This window comes from Coturnix japonica, chromosome 4, assembly GCF_001577835.2.
Source record: "Coturnix japonica isolate 7356 chromosome 4, Coturnix japonica 2.1, whole genome shotgun sequence".
In the NCBI taxonomy this organism is placed as follows: domain Eukaryota; kingdom Metazoa; phylum Chordata; class Aves; order Galliformes; family Phasianidae; genus Coturnix; species Coturnix japonica.
The window spans coordinates 46744819-46761892 of NC_029519.1; the positions used below are offsets into that span (position 1 = coordinate 46744819).

Genomic DNA, 17074 nt, shown 5'->3' on the forward strand with positions numbered 1-17074 from the left:
AGCTAAGAAAACACACTGATCACAACTCCCCTTTGTTTTTACTGTTCTTTTTACAAACAGAGACTAGTACATTTGTGGAAAGGGAAAAGAGACAGGACATGAAAGAAGCAGGCTAAATGGACAACCCCAACTCATCCAGGCCAGTCCTTTGGCATCAGCACCAACTGTGTCACATAGGTCTTTTTCATGAACACATCAAGAACGTCACTGTTTGGCAATGTTGTTGTCTGAAGAACTCTGTCCCGTTCTGGTAAAGCTGGACAAAGTGCAAATTAATTTCCTTAGGGTTGGCATACTGCTCTCATAGAATGGTTTAAGAGCCCCAAGAAATTAAGAAGTTGGATGGAAGCATATTTGTACAATACGAATACATCCTTCCATCATTCTGCATATCACCACTATGGTTCTTAACAGGGATTTCCTCAGCAAACAACATATGCAGAGATAATAACCTCCCTGCTGATACTGGCAGATACTCTCCTTTCTGATGGACTCTGTTTCATTCACACACGCAACAGGGGGTGAAAGGATTATTTTAGCATACTTATTTTCTTTCTTTTCACATCATTCACCAACTATGCACAAACTGGAAGAATGCCAAATTGTTTACAGAAGATCAGAGATGATTTGGGCCAAAACTATCAGTTCAAGTGCCCTCAAACTTTAGGGGTTTTCTGATGTGGCTATGACTCCAAGAGCCATGACTCAGCCCTGTCTCTGCACCAGAATGAGTGCCAAAATGAATGTTAAGGACAAGCCCTGTACTAAACTGTGCTGTGAGCTCCCACTGAGTGTAAGACATGAAAAATCTCCCTGACTCTGTCAGTGTAAAGCTTCCAAGATACAGGTAATGTACATCATAAATTTGAGCTGAGAAATTTACTACAAGTGTTTTCCCTTCAAAAATCTCAGTAAGATCCTATCTCCTTCCCCTTCCAGACCACCCACAATTACAACCACAAGCCACCCACATGCCAGTCACCCCATCATCATTAGAGGTCATCTGTCATTCTCAGTATCATTCTAAAAGCATAGTTGCCAAGACAATAAACCACTTTAAACAGATGCTTAATGTCAAAGATAGAATTCATATCGTTAGAATGAATATTGGCATTTTTAATGTTTTTACTCCCTACTGAATGCCTGCATAATTTGTGAATCTTTGCTATATATACCCCTAGTGCCAAAGGGGTAACTTTGTAAATATATAGTGATCAGACACTTGAAGGAAGGAATTCTGAGTTGAGGAGGTACTTCTCTGGCTCTGGCTGTGGAATGTGGTACCTAGGAGTGTTTATGCAAAACCCTCAAGCCAGTGTCATCACCCAAAATGAAGAGAATATTGTAATGGCATTTCCAGTACTTCCTACTTCCTTTACTTCCTTATTTTTTCTCCACCTACACTTTTATCAACTCTGGTTTAGATCATTTTTACCTTCTCTTCCTTAACTTATCTGAGGCTCGTTCACATGCAGCCATTATACGAGATCATCTCACCACTGAAGATACATATCTGTAACCTTTTTCTTCTCTTGTACAGTGAAAATGTTATTTGAAACTCACTTTTTCACTCACTCAGGTCCATTCTCAATAGTCAGCTCCAATGCCTTCAGATATCGCCCTTTGAGGGGATACAGATGTGTGATCAGGAATTAACTTTTACAATTAATTTATTTTTTGATTTGAAATACTTTGTGATGTTGGTCATGATGCACATGTGTCTTTGATTGACTTCACTATATTATTGCTGTTTATTGCTTCTGTCATCTTAGATTTCCTCTTCCGTTGCAGCTCTCACTTGTTAAAGATTTTCTTAATTTCAGACCTGTATACTACGACTCACACATCTGCTTACCTTTAGTCTTCTGTGTATTCCCATTGATTCCAGTGAGAATACACACATACTTTAAATTAAGCACATGTGCAAGATTTTTGGAGTTAAATCATCAGAAATAAAGTCTACTTGTTATTATTTTTTTACCAGCTTCAATAGCCAGCAGCTTCTGCAGGTGGCTAAACCTGCAGAGATTTAAAAAAACATTTTTAATGAAGAAAGACTGCAGGTCTAAAATCAGTAAGAAGAAGAGAAGAATGTGATTTTTTTATGGCAATAATAGTGGTGTGAGCTTTCCTAGCAAGAGTTGTTCCAAGACAGTAGATCTGGCAAGAAATCAACATTTTACTCTTTTTCCTGGAGGCAATATTCAGATCAGATACGGTTTTCCTCCTTTATATGGATCATTGTTATCAAAATGATGAGGCAGGGGGGTAAGGGATTGCAATTTTTGATGGGAAACACCCTCAGAGTAACTGCTGCTGGCTTATTTGGTAATCAGAGGAGACTTATGAAAATAATAATGAAAAATAAGCACCTGAAGGACAACAGAAGTTTCTGAGTAAAAGTTAGGTGAAAAATCAGATTGAAAAGCCATTTGTACAGGGAAGATTGACTACATAATTACATTTTTTTTTTTTCTTCTTCTTATTTCTGTGCATTTGTTCCATATTTAAAAAGTTACAGTGAGGACAGGAAACAGCTTAAATTTCAGTCTGTAGTAAGTAAGTAGCATTGTAACTGCTCTTCATTTAAAAAGAAGTTACAGGTGATTTCAGTATCAAACATGTGCCCTGTGATATTTCAAATTATTTGAATGAACTTAAAACATTACAATTATAATCATTAAAATGATTTCAAAAGTCATTGATAGTGCTAATACATACAACTATTAACAGAGTGATATGTAAGAGAAAATGAAAACTGTAGGAAGATAATCTAGTCACTGCTTCATGTTGGCATAAGTCTTCATCACTGCTGAAGTTGAAGCTTGAAAAACTTGTTTCAAGATGTATGAAAGTTAACTAAAATATTTCATTCTACCACAGCATTCATCTCAAAATAATGACAGTCCCAAGGGACAGAAATCATGACCTGACACCATCTGCAGCTGCACAGCCAATATCTGTGTTATTTATTCAGTCTGGAAAACCTCCCTGAAAGAACAGGATCAGAGGGCAGTTCATAGAAGAGCAGATGCCAAGAGATGGGAGGTTGAGCCCTGAACCCAACTCATCACTTAATTTTCTACTAAAGCTTCTCAGATTCCCAGAGGCTAAGGACAAAGCCCTAGCTGCTATGGGATTTGTTGGGAATAGAAAACAAAAAAACAGAGGAAAAGAGAGAGAAAAGGAGAGAGAAAACAATATAGATAAACTATTGCCCAGCAATCTCTCCTGAATAAAGACTTCAATCTGAATCTTTCGGTTGCGCAAATGTGATCACAGGGTGTTTTTTTGGCTCCTATACTCAGCAGTTAATAATTCCCTTACTTTTTACTAAAGAAAACAAAATAAAAATCCTTTTGTTCAGTAACTGCTGAGTCATGGCCTGAACCACTGATTAAGCACCTGGGGAAAGAACCTGTCAGCCATGGGAGCACAGGTAAAGACAATTCACCTGTGCAGCCTGGCTGCACCTCTCTTAAACCTCATTTGAGGGCTCACTACCACTGAGGAAGGGATTTTGGTTGGAGATTTCTCTCTCGTGGAGTTTGGAGTTTTCCTGCAAGGCTAGATCTTTGGAAATGGGTGAGTACTTCTCTTTTGTTACGCTATTCTATTTGCCCTAGTCCCTTTTCTACAATTCCCCTTTATCATCCTTCTACTACGTTGACTTTTCTGGTTGTTGCATCTACTTTTCTACTTTACTTTTAAACTGTTAGCATACATTAATCATCTCTATGGAAGGTGGTAGCAAACGACCATGGAGGAGAATGTACTTCAGATCCAGGGTCGCAAGAAATTTTTTACAGTCAAAATTTTGCGTGCTTGTTTCTGATGTCTTGCAGGCAGGGTGCTAGTGAGTAGTATGATCTAGTTCCTCTCCAGAATATCTTTGCTACATAAAATATATATATATATTTATTTTTTATTTTTTTCCTCTGTGAACTTGATGGATGCAAAACATCCTTGCACTCTCTGATATGTTCTGAACTTTGATAAAAAAAGGTGAAAATGTGCTAAAACAAGCTGACCGATGGAATAATAAGATAAAATAAGCTCATGTTTAGAGATCTCTTTTATTACTTTTTTTTAATGTCATATGTCTTTATCTCTTTTCAGTTATGGGGAATAAGAACCACCATGTCACAGCAGATTAGGGAATAACAAAATGAAATATGTTTGTTCCAAATGGTAAATAAGATAAGTGGTGGGTATGCTGTTACCAGCTCTGTTCTCTGGAGTGGGTGGAGTCTGGGAGGTAGTCTACACTGCAGTACTTGTCTCCCTCTGGTATGAGGGAAGAGCAATGACTGTATCCAAAGATATTAGGTATTTCCTGAAAATATTTGGCTCTTTTGAATGGTTTCTGGAGCTTGCTTCTTCATAAAATTAATCTTTGTTAAGGCCCAAGGATCTTCTTTTGTAGTCTCTCCAGAGACTGTCTGTAATTCAAGACATGTAGAACAACCAGGAGTATGAAAATGCACACAAAAGTACACACGGTATGCACGTAGGCTATATGGGAAACATTCACATGAATTGTAAGGGCTGGGCATTTTCACACAATTTTGTGGTACTATTTACTATGTGATCAAATTGAAATGTGAATTTGTTATAGCATCTGCAGCTTCAAATGGAGTATACATTGCTTTCCAAAGTTATTCCTCCTTAAAAAGCTGTAAAGAATAGTGTATTGTGTAATCTGAGCTCTTACAAATTGTTATTAGCAAAGTATGATTTTATTAAACAATGCATTTTCCCAAAATCTTTGGATATGTTTAATAAAAATAGGTTGTAATTACAAGAATACTGTATTTATGAATGTGTACTTACATACATGTATGAAATGAGCTAGTTCATCTCCATCAATTTCTGAGGAAAAAGATTAAGAGGGTGAATATTCAGCTGGCAATAGTAAAACCAAGTCCATATGGAATGTTTTCATGATTTGGGTGAGGGTTTCCTTGCCACTACATTCTTGTTTTGCTGTAAGCAAAGCAAAACAGTGACAAGACATACATTCATTCAAGCATTTTACTCTTTCCCTTTTATCAGTTATTTTGCCAGAAAAATAGTGGAACATCCAGCGGATGACATAATTGTGAATAAATAAATATTTATCCAAATACCCTACTTACATTCACTTCCCTCTAACAAAATACCAGAGCCAGCTGGATTTCTGGAAAGCAGAATGTGTCCAGAAGTTTTGCTAGGTTATGCAGGATTATGCCCATTTAGTTAAGCCTTTGGAAGTCTCATATAGATGTGTGTGTATGTAACTGAGTGTGTCTGTCTAAAGGCATCTGTGTTAAGAGCCTCATGGACTTCACTAACAAAATTCATCCTAAGCTTTAGAATATGTAAGATGGTCTTACATGAATATTAATTCTGTATAATTGGTGTAAATTCCTTTCTCTGTAAGAGGTTGAAGAGATTCTTCCATATGTATGTTTGACATGAAGAAAAAGCTCCAAGCTTTCTACTTATTTTAATTAAATTGCTTCACAAAATGTATGGTACTTTTCACAATGCAGACCAATACAAAGGATAGGGGAACCTTGAGGCAATGTGATTGGTGGACTTTTACAGCTCTTTCGTGTCTGAGCTAGGAGTCTATCTTTGGAGAAAAGCAGCTTTGTGAATTTAAAAAGCCATTGCAGAGACCTATCTTGGGCTTTTTTTGTTGTTGTTGCAACACAGGTTGCACAAGACGCGTTCACTTGGCTTTACAAAATAAGAGTCATGGACAAGGGAAGGTAATTCTTATTCTCATAGTGCTGACTGTCTACAGAGCCATAGTCTGTCTGGTTTAGCATATCCAGTTTCAGACTCTATTGTAAGCAGAAACCTGGGTATACAGTATTTTTGCTTTCCCTTAAGTTTTTTATTGGTTTCTTTTTAGGGCATTACAAGCTAATAGTGTAGCATGCTTCAACTTGAAACATTGGCTTCCCATTTCCAATTCATCAATATTTACTAAAAATTAATCAGGATAAATGTACATCTAATGAATTGGCTTAACTCCATTATCCTTGTTTTAGAATCTTGTCAGTTAATGAAAAACACAGAAGGCTTGAATTGTTTTGCTTTTTAATCTAAAGATATTATTTGTTTTGGCTTAAAGGGAATGGTGAAAAATGCTGACACACTTGAAAAGAACAAACTAAAGTGCTTTATAAGGATAACAAATCAACCTTAACAGTGAGATCCTGCTGTATGTGGGGCTCTAAAATCACAACGTAGAAGTGCTTTACCGTGATGTAAGTCAAGAGTGTAAAATTAGTTACATGTCCAAATATGTGTAATCCAAGATGATATCAAGTTAAAAATGGCTAATGCATAAGGAAAAAATTATTCATAAAATCTAAAGGAATCAGCTTATATTCCCATCCAGGACTGAGTGACATCACACACCATGAAACAATGACATCTAACACAACTTTTTCACTTCAACAGAATTTTTTTAAGTATGTTCATAAAGTCTTTTCCTTTCAACACAGCTACCTGACTTCAGTCTTGACATCCTAAATCTGAGATTTGCTCACTCCTCCTGATCGATAGCTTTGCTTTTTCCTTCTCAGTCTGCACCCACAATGTGCTTCTACCATACCAACAATCTGAAATATTTTATGTAAAGTATTATCCACATCCACTGGGAAATACCAGAAGCTGAAACAAGTTTTCGATAAAATAATGAAATTAAATTCTAGGTAGCTAGGAGTGGCACACATTGGATTTCAGAGCTTCGAACCTCTACAGCTACAGCCAATATAATTTCAGAGTTTTCAATGTATATGAAGCTCAGGAGATATTCAGAAACATAACTTTTAATTCCAGGAGGTAAAGTGAAGTATCTATTAAGTGTATGTATCAAAGTTTGTATTCTATAAAGGAGTATGTGTTACAGAAATATAATTATGTTACCTGACACATGGCTGTCTTATGGGGAACCAGTATTACGCAAGTATTGAAATAAATGTTTTGTTCTCAACCACGTACAAATGCTTTATTTTATTTTATTTTTTATTGGCCTTGGTCTTCACAGAGGTCTAGCTTAAATTCTGTTTTTCATTAACATCAAGAAGGGAAGCCAGGATCTGGCCCTGTAATGCCATTGTTGTGCTAGTTGAAAAGATTTGCTGGTCTGTACTGTGAGCTCCCTGGGACAAAGTCTGTCTTTCCAGTGGTTGCAGACTTTGTGCAAAACAATAGAAACAATGCTGGAATATAATAAATGTTTAACAGTATTAACAGTGCCAGTAGATTCAGTTCTGGTCCATGTAATTGCAAAGTGTGTCCAGATGCTGCAATGATGCATACCTTGCAAATGCATATAATGATAAACAGATAATAAAGGTTGAATTAAAAAAGTCGATGGTTTTGGCCTTGTTGCTGGTTGACAGTTATGGAGTGTATGTGAAATAAACCACCTCCACAATTAGTGCAGATTGGCAGTCTACCATCTCAAAGGAGATCCAAGATGTTGACTCTCTCACGTCCAGGGACAACACCCTCAGGCAAAGTTCAAAGCGCAGACATATTGGTGTGGTGAAGATGTTGAGTAATACATGTACAATCTTGCATTTGCTAATTAATTAATAATTTGAACTTTGTTAAAATTTAGTTTAGTTCTGTTTTTTTTCCCCCTCCCCCCCCACCCCCTCCACCCCTAAAAAAAAAAAAGGACAAGTGCTTTTCAATTAATTTTCTCACAAAATAAATACATATGGATGGCAAATCCAACCAAAACCTGGAATCTAAAAGAGTATACAGGACATGTAGACTTTACTCCTAATTTGTCATTAACTTGTTTATTTATATAATGATGTCTGGAGTCCCAGGCACTGCACAGATTGTTCTCTAAGATCAGAGAAACATCCACCCTTTAAAAAGCTAGTTACTTTTGTTTTACTGTATAAAATCACTTGATCTAAAATAATGGAAATGCAGTGTAGGTGTAGTCTGTCCCAAGTAAAAGGTATTTTGGCTCTGCCAAAAGATTTCTTGTCTCTTAAATCTTCACACATTTTGTAAGAACATTTATATTTCCTTTTTACCCGTTCTGAAAGTACAGATGGCAGGGTTTCCACAAGGGGTTCAAATATTTCTTTAATGTTAAATGTGAAAGATAATGCTTTATAAAAATGTGCGGAACTTGAAAGCAGAGTTACTGATGTATTTCTAGAGGTCCTCAAGATTTTGAGATGGAACGTACAATGACAATTCAAGATATTAGTGACAGGCACTTGGTAGTATTTCCCCACCTTACAGATTTCTTTGAATTACAGAATAAACAGACCTGTTTGAATTAAAATTAAGGACACTCCTGATACAGGAACGTGCCTTTCTTTTAGAACTGGATGATGATGTGGAGGAGCCTTTTAAGATAAATGGAGCTAGAAGATAGCCAAATAATGCCTTAGAGAAAAAGGAAGTTATTTGTGCTAAATGAGTAACTAATACACTTCGTTAAATATCCTCACATCCTAGCACAGTACTTACTTGAGTGAAGAAATCCCCAAAGTTCCACTGCTCACACACAGCCATATTATTTCTAAATCAGGAGTTGCCCATAGCAACATCCTCAGGAGTATTTCTGCCAAATGCTCTTTCTTATTTGATGCCCACCAAGGCCCTTATGGGGATCTGTATTATGGAATTACATTTTTGAATGTGTGTGACACAACAGACTGCATTATGATTGTGTAGTTCAAAACTTGGCACCAGTGCCTGCTCTTTTTCCAAAGTCAAGTGTAAAGTCTTAGGGCCCTATTAATGAAAAATCCATTCCATGGCTGAATTGCAGAAAAAGGCAGGCCTCAAATTATGAGCAGGACCTGTTATAAAAGCCATGTGTTCATGTAAAAATATGATGGAATATGGGCACAGAAAATTACATGTGGATTTCATGAGATGCAAAGGGACTCCTGGTATGCACATAAATTTATATGCTGTACTTAGAGACACAATGCAAAGGGTCAGGAGGCTGTAAATGTTTCTTTGCCGCATAAAGTAGGAAGATAAACAATGACATGTCAAATCCCTGAAACTCGAGGCTGAGGCTGAACTACAGCTTGAAGTAGGCATGTGGGACAGTCAAATGCAACTGCCCATGCATGGACAGTAAAACTAATTATGAAAGATGAAGTGCATGATACCAAGATTTGCTTTTCTTTTTCCTGAGTAGCATTTTGTTTTCTTAAGTGTAAACACAATTGGTCTTTTTTAACATAACGGTCATCCCTTGAACAAACTGGGGTCCTGTTAGTAGTTTATATATTTTATATATATGTACATTTGATGAAGGGCATGGATGATTACACTGATTACGTTTAGAAAGACAGTTATGCAATCCTAAAATATAAATGCATAATAGAAGTAAGGAAATAATATTTTCCATTTTCCCAATTATCTTGACATACTCACTGAGTATGCAATTTAACATATTCACTTTAATGTTGTCACTGATTTATCATACTTCTGGAAAAGTTTCCATCAGAAAATATATCTAGTCTATAGTATATATTAAGTGGTCCAGTTAATAGATCAGTTAAAGGTCAACCAGGGGACTGGGCTCAGTAAACATGGGTTAACAAATAGTAGACCCTGTCTGACAAACCTGATTGCATTCTATGTCATGGTGACCTGCTTAGTGGATGAGCATAAGGCTGTCGATGTGGTCTACCTGGACTTCAGTAATATCTTTGACACTGTCCCCCACAACATCCTCATGGAGAATCTGGCTGCCCACAGTTTGGATGGACATACTCTCCAATGGGTGAAACACTGGCTGGATGACCAGACCCAAAATGTTGTGATCAATGGGGTTAAATCCACTTGGTGGCTGGTCAGGAGCTGCATCCTCCAGGGCTTGGTACTGGGGCTGCTTCTGTTTAACATCTTTATTAATTTTCTTGATAAGGGGATTGAGTGCACCCTCAGTACCTCTGCAGATGACACCAAGCTGGGAGGGAGTGTTTATCTGAAAGAGGGGAGAAGGGCACTACAGAGGGATCTGGATAGCCAAGGCAAACTGTGTGAGCTTCAACAGGGCAAAGTGTCAGGTCCTGCATTTTGGTCACAACAACCCCAGGCAATCCTACAGGCTTGGGGAGGTGTTGCTGGAAAGCTGCCTGATGAAAAGGGACCTTGCTGTGCTGATGGAAAGTCAGCTGAATATGAGCCAGCAGTGTGCCCAGGTGGCCAAAAAGGCCAATGGTATCCTGGCTAATATCAGGAATGGTGTGGTGAGCAGGACTAGGGAAGTCATCCTGCCCCTGTACTCAGCATAGGTGAGGCCTCTTCTCAAGCACTGCATTCAGTTTTGGGCACCTCAGTACAGAAAGGACACTGAGGTGCTGGGGCAGGTCCAAAGAAGGGCAACAAGGGTTGTGAAAAGCTTGCAGAATATGCCCTATGAGAGGCTGAAGGAACTAGGGCTGTTTAGTCTGGGGAAAAAGAGGCTGAGGGGAGACCTTATTGCTCTCTTCCAGTACCTGAAAGGTGATTGCAGCAAGAGCAGGGCTGTTCTCTTCTCACTGGTGACAGGTGACAGGACAAGGGGAAATGGCCTCAGGTTGCACTAGAGTAAGTTTAGGTTTGATATTAAAAAATCTTCTTTACAGAAAGTGTTGTTAAGCACTGGAATAGGCTCCCCAGGGAGGTGGCTGAGTCACCATCCCTGAATGTGTTTAAAAACCGTTTGGATGTGGTGCTCAGGGATATGATTTAGTGGAGGTTTGTTAGGGCAATACAGTTAGGTCATGGTTGGACTAGAGTATCTTTAAGGTTTTTTCCAACCTGAGTGGTTCTATGATTCTATGATTACTGTATTAATATATCTTGTCTTAACCAAATTATGCAAAACAGATTATTGTCTTATTGTCTTTTTTGTTACATATATTATTTTATGTACAGCTCATCTTTCTCTTCTTGGTAGTGAAGCACTGGTAGAGACTTCCCAGAGAGGAGATGGATGCCTCATCCATGGAGACATTCAAAATCAGGCTGGACAGGACTCTGGACAGCCTGAGGTTGCTGTAGGTGTCCCTCTTCATTCTGGGGAAGTTGGACTAATGGCATTTAAAGTCCCTTGCAACTCAAAGGATTCTATGATAATTTCTGTAGTGAAAATTATGGAAGCACTCCCTCTCTCTCATCGTGCTTGAGAGACAGGACTGAGGAAGAGATTAAATGTGAGTTTTCCATTAAATGCAGTTGCAGCACAGTTGGAAAATGACTTCTCTTTCACCTGAGTTAAAGAATATCTGTACGTCTGTGCTTATTTTTGTCTCAGACACAAGGTAGGCATTAACATCTGAATCATCTATGAAATTGATTTTGTTCGTTTTCAGTTTTCCCAGGAAAATAGGCCTGCACTTTCTGTTCTAGAATTTATAGATATTTTAGGTACTGCTCTCAGTACAGCATATACTGTTCTGAAAACAGAGTATTGTACTATTGTTGACTGGAGTTCCTAAGTAGGAAACAAAACAAAATCCATCTTGCAAAACAAAATCCTTCAGTCATGATTTATTAATGAAAACAACTATGGACAGTCAATAATGTAACATCTGGATTTAATGAACAAATGCACAGCCAATTTCTTTTTTTTTTTTTTTCTTTTTTTTTTCCCCAGAGTTAAAGTGGAGTAATTCATCTGTACTTTAACAAAAGCTTTTAGTTCCACATGAAGAGGTAGGCAACCATTCCGTCTGACAAAACTGAGATTGTTTCAGTCAGTTAAACTGCTCAATATTTTCCTATGTTATCTTAAGGAAAAAAAGTGTGGTATAGCCTGTGTTGTAATTTTGACATTAGGAACTGTACCTCTCTACCTGCAAGATGTTTCATATAGTAAATTTGTATATAAGTATTTATGAATCTATTATGTGCCAGCAAAGTAATAGACTTACTTTAATATGAAAGTAGCATCAAAATGAATTAAGATGATAAATAATAAAAAGGCTATGCTGAATGAAAAGTCTGGGGTATCCTTCACAGCTTATTTTAGAAGCAGATGCTCCTGTCTAATGTAACAGAGTTTCTGTTCAAGTTTTCTGAGTGGGCATTCCATGTTTTCAACTGGAAGCTAGGATTTTTAGCAATGCCTCCCATCATTAATTGTCCAGATTTTGTTGCACGCGCATTAGTAGAAAAAGGAGGACCCATACTTAGGATAATATCTCAGTAGGATTTTCTTTCTGGCATGAATATAATACATCAGTACATCTAAGTGTATCAAGGAAGCTCAACAAAGACAATATTACTACTGATGTTTAAAGTGAAACACATTTGTGATACTTTGTAGAACCAGAACTTGTGATTCTAATGCTCTTAAGCAACGGCTGAACTCTTAGTATCTTACAGCTAGCAGGATGCTTTCATTTTGGTCCTTTTCACTTGGAAGTGATTTCCATTTTTCTATTATTTACTATTAATCTTCTAAAGGAGCTTGCAAATTAATCTAGTATCACTGCTGAGCAGCACATAACAGACTGTCAGGCCCTATTGTGGGCTTTTTCCAATTAATTAATTTAGGATTTTCAGTTAAATTTAGGTGACACAACTAAACACACAAATAATCCACAAATCAATAAACAGCAAAAGTTCACAGTGGGGTTTCTTTTAAAAACAACAACAAAACGTTTCAAACATAAGTCCAATATTTATAGAGTTCTTAGCAGCTAATAGCTGAAGAAAAGCTGGACAACTGCAAATAAAGTAATGTTAGCTGAAGAAGAATTTAAATAATCATAACATGGCTGATGACTTTATCACACACAGGTACTCTGTATTGACTTCTCTACAGCATCATACTCCTTTCTGCTACTCAAGTCCTCTTATAGCTGGAGACCAGTGATCTCTGAAGGAGTTAGACCTAGGCACTAGTTGTTTTTAGTTGCTCTGCAATTTAAACTGACACATTTTATTTTCATTTGAGAAATTTGTTCATAATTGGCACAGATCTTCCTACACATTATTCATTTTCTTTAAAAAACAAATCTGTAGGCTAAAAAGAAATCTAATGAGGAGAAAAATTACTTTCATCTTTAGTTTATCTTCTAACCATTGTAAAGCAATTAGATACAACAACAATGGTAAATTTAAAAAGTATAATATTTATATCCAACTACATAAAAAATTAGATGGGCAGAATACTGTCTTGATAGAATCACAAAATCATAGAATTATAGAAATTTTGGGTTGGAAGGGATCTTTAAAGGTCACCTAGTCCAACTCACCTGCAATGAACAGGGCTATCATTGACAGCAGATTGCTCAGAGCCTGGTCCAGTCTTTATTTATTTATTTATTTTTACATTTTCAAAATGTTTCTTTCCCAGAATAGCACATAAGACAAAAACGATTCAGATGATTAATAAGTGGAACTTCACATGCATCTAGCTGGTCTTTTTCATGGGTTTTATTAATTAGAAAGGTGTATTATATCTAGCTTTGCCCATGGCTTATTGTGTGATCTTGGGCAGTACCCAATAGCAATTTTTTTTATTTTTATTTTTATTTTTATTTTTATTTTTATTTTTATTTTTATTTTTATTTTTATTTTTATTTTTATTTTTATTTTTATTTTTATTNTTATTTTTATTTTTATTTTTATTTTTATTTTTATTTTTATTTTTATTTTTATTTTTATTTTTATTTTTATTTTTATTTTTATTTTTATTTTTATTTTTTTTCTTTCCCCAGAAGTGACAACTAAGTCTGCTATTTTAAGTTTTTATACTATATTGGAAATGTCTGCAACCTAGTGTTCAGTGCAATAAATAGAAGACTGCAAATGTGAGTAGGATCTAAGATGAGCTACTATTATTGAAATTAGTGTGTCAATGTCATCCTTGTTCCCAAAATGGCATTTTACAGATTTTCCTTAACTCATATTTTACTTCCTTTATCATATGATTTTGTAAATGATATCAAAATATGTGAAATATCGGATTTTTCTATTGAAAATACATGAAATCACTGGAATCATACAATGGGAAGGATAGGTTAGCTGCTACCAGCCACTGCTTAGGGACCTGATCATCAGGTACTCTCATGGAAGTTCGTTTTATTGAATTTCCAGAGGCATTTGACTTAATATTACAATGCCCTATAATCATGGCTGTTTCTGTAGCAGGAAAGAGTGGTATTGTTTTCAGCCCTGACTGCTTCAAAGGATTAAATTAAGTGTGGCAGGTATTTTAATGAGAGCTTAGCTAATTATATATTTGGAGATGTAACGAAGCCCTGAAATATTTCTTCCCCGTGGGAAGTGAGAGTTCTGGTGATTACAATAGCTTAGTTCTTTCTTGCTTGACAGTTGAAAGGCTTTTTTTTTAAAATAACAGCAGGAAGTCAAGAACTTTCCTAGGCACTCCTTTCCTTTCAGAATGCTGGGTGACCTGGCACAGGAGATGCTTTGAAACCTTCTCCTGTTTCTTCAGCACCTGATAGTGATTGTTTGACTGGATATTTACACTAGACTTGAATCCCAAAGCTTTTAAACTGCTGAAGTTACAAGAGCCTGAAATGGTGCTGCCTTCACCAGAGTGATACTGGTATCACCATCTGACATCTTTCTACATTCCAGCAGTCAGATGTTGCTACTGCTGAAAACACCAAAACAGCTTAAAGAAAAACAGCTTGTAGGGCTTATCCTCCAGGCATGTTTGTGTACGTCTGAACTCCAACCACATCAGTAACATTATTAACTTTAGTGGAATCTCTCCTGTGATAGTTTATCGCGTGCATAAGAATTAGCATGATGAAGGCCTCAGTGAGTTATCTCCAAGGGGAAGCAGCCAAGGAAGCAATGAACGGGGAGGAAAGATTTCCCCTCCTGCTCTTACAGATGGCCCCTTCCATTCAAGGTTGAGAAGACCTGATGGAGCCAGAGAATGCGTAGGGGTATGTCTGCAAAACATCTGTTGCTTATGCAGTGTTTTCTTTCACTGAATGGGAGAATCATAGAGAGGCTGATAAGGGAAGGGACTTCTGGATACTGCCTAGTCCAAACTCCCTGCTCAAGCAGGGTCAGCTAGAGGAGGTCACTCAAAGCTATGTCCAATCAGGTATTTTTGAACTCCAACAAGGAACATCCAACAACTCCTCTGGGCAACCTGTGTGATACTTTGATCATCTTCATGTTGAATTTTATTTTTCTTATGTTTAGATAGAACTTTCTGTGTTCAGTGTGTGCCTATTGCCTCTTGTTCTATCCCTGGACACCACTGAGATGAATCTTGGTCCATGAAGGTCCTACTTTGCACATAAACATGTAGGCTACAAAATCACCTTATCTGTACCTGGGTCTTCCCTCCACCATCTTTTCGTAAGAAGCTAAGAGACAACAAAAAAGAGATCACATGTTCTTCACATGAACATCTTTTTATGTAACAAGTGATGGGTTCAATTCTACTTGTTCCGTTAAAGCCACAATACAACAACACTGCAAAACAGCAAAGCAGAAGTTTCTGCAGTCAGGAATAAAAAGGGATATAAGTTTGGAGATTTATGTCTGTAAGAGGGAGAAATCACTGTATATACACTAAGCAAAATTCATAGATCTATCAAGAAATAAGAGATAAAAGGAGTGCATCAGTTATAAAATTCCCTATATAATAACAATTAAAAAGGAAAAACTATTCCAGAGAAGAATCCAGTTCAACATTGGAATAGTATTTTCAATTCATAAAATATTTTCTCAGTAGTAATTCTTTCTATCATTAGTTTTGTTACTACTGTTAATGTCAGTGTCCCTAATTCAGATGTAAGCATACTGATAGCAGGTCCCATGGCTCTAAGAACTGGCATTCTATGGAAAAGGAAAGAATTAAAAGGAAAAATATTTTCTTCTTCCCTTTTCTTGTCCCTAAAAAACAAAAGGAATGGAAATATGATGGTCAAAAAAGACCCAACAAAACCAAAACCTAACAACAACAACAACAAAAAAACTAAAAAATCTTGGCAAATGTGGAATGTAATTTACTGTGTGAAGCAACAGAAGGCAGTAAGCCAGAAAAAAAAGAGATAAGAAAATCTTTGAAAATATTAAATTATAGCATGCCTTGAATTATCTCCATGAAATTCTTCTAAAGTTCTTAGTTATTGTTTGAATTACTGCAACAGAAAAAATGCCTATAGTAATAAAAGACTATCTGTATTTTTCTTTTACTCTGCTGTATTCTGTGCATTGGAGTAAATTATGTGTGTACATTGTCATATACATGTATGTATGCCATTATACATTTTCTTGGTTTTTATAATTTCACATTTAAAAAATAAACACTATACAATTTGCACAGAAATCCTACTAAGTCCAACAAGAATGCATCTAGGAATAGAACACAACTGAAACTGCCTAAAAGTGTCTAGAAAACCTACTTTCTGGATAGAATGTTCTGCAAAAGGGAATTGAAAGATTGATTGCTGAGTTTTCTTCAAAAATTTAGAAGGTATTGTGGTGTAAACTTTTAAAATAAACTGAACTAAGATTTAATTGGTACCTTGTGTTCAACAGTAGTGTTTGAGCACGTGTCATAGAATTATAGAATGGCCTGGGTTGAAAAGGACCACAGTGATCATGTAGTTTCAACTCCCCTGCTATCTGCAGGGTCTCCAGCCACCAGACCAGGCTGCCCAGAGTCACATCCAGCCTGGCCTTTAATGCCTCTAGGATGGGGCATACACAGCCTCTGCGAATCCTATTCTAGTGTGTCACCACCACTGGCTGATCTACAGTCAGGCTGAGGGATATGGTTTTCTTTCTGAGCAAGGTAACACTGGTTACATCCATGAGAATAAGCAATGGAGGCCAATGCAGCAGACCAGCTACAACTTCTGTTTACATATAAAGATATATCCCATTCTACTCCTTAGGGGTCTAAGTAGTATATTATCATGTATTTGTGTGTATTGTACAGAAGTGACATCATTCATACTTGTCTGGAATAGGTATCTAGAAGGAGGAATCTCTTTTTAACCTATGGCATTAAATAAAAAATAAAAAACTATTTTTTTTAAAGGATGTGGAATCTTATTGTTTTGAATATATGAAAAGAACAGAACTG

General features: G+C 36.7%; 1 long non-coding RNA gene across 2 annotated transcripts in view; it reads left to right on the plus strand.

Moving 5' to 3' along the window:
* Nucleotides 1–2788: 2788 nt before the first annotated feature.
* The window catches only part of LOC107313573, an 80183-nt gene continuing 65897 nt past the window's right edge, over nucleotides 2789–17074 (plus strand). For both annotated transcript variants that reach the window (XR_001555066.2, XR_001555067.2), the window contains exon 1: nucleotides 2789–3585. This is a non-coding gene — a long non-coding RNA (uncharacterized LOC107313573). The remainder of the gene's footprint in view (nucleotides 3586–17074) is intronic.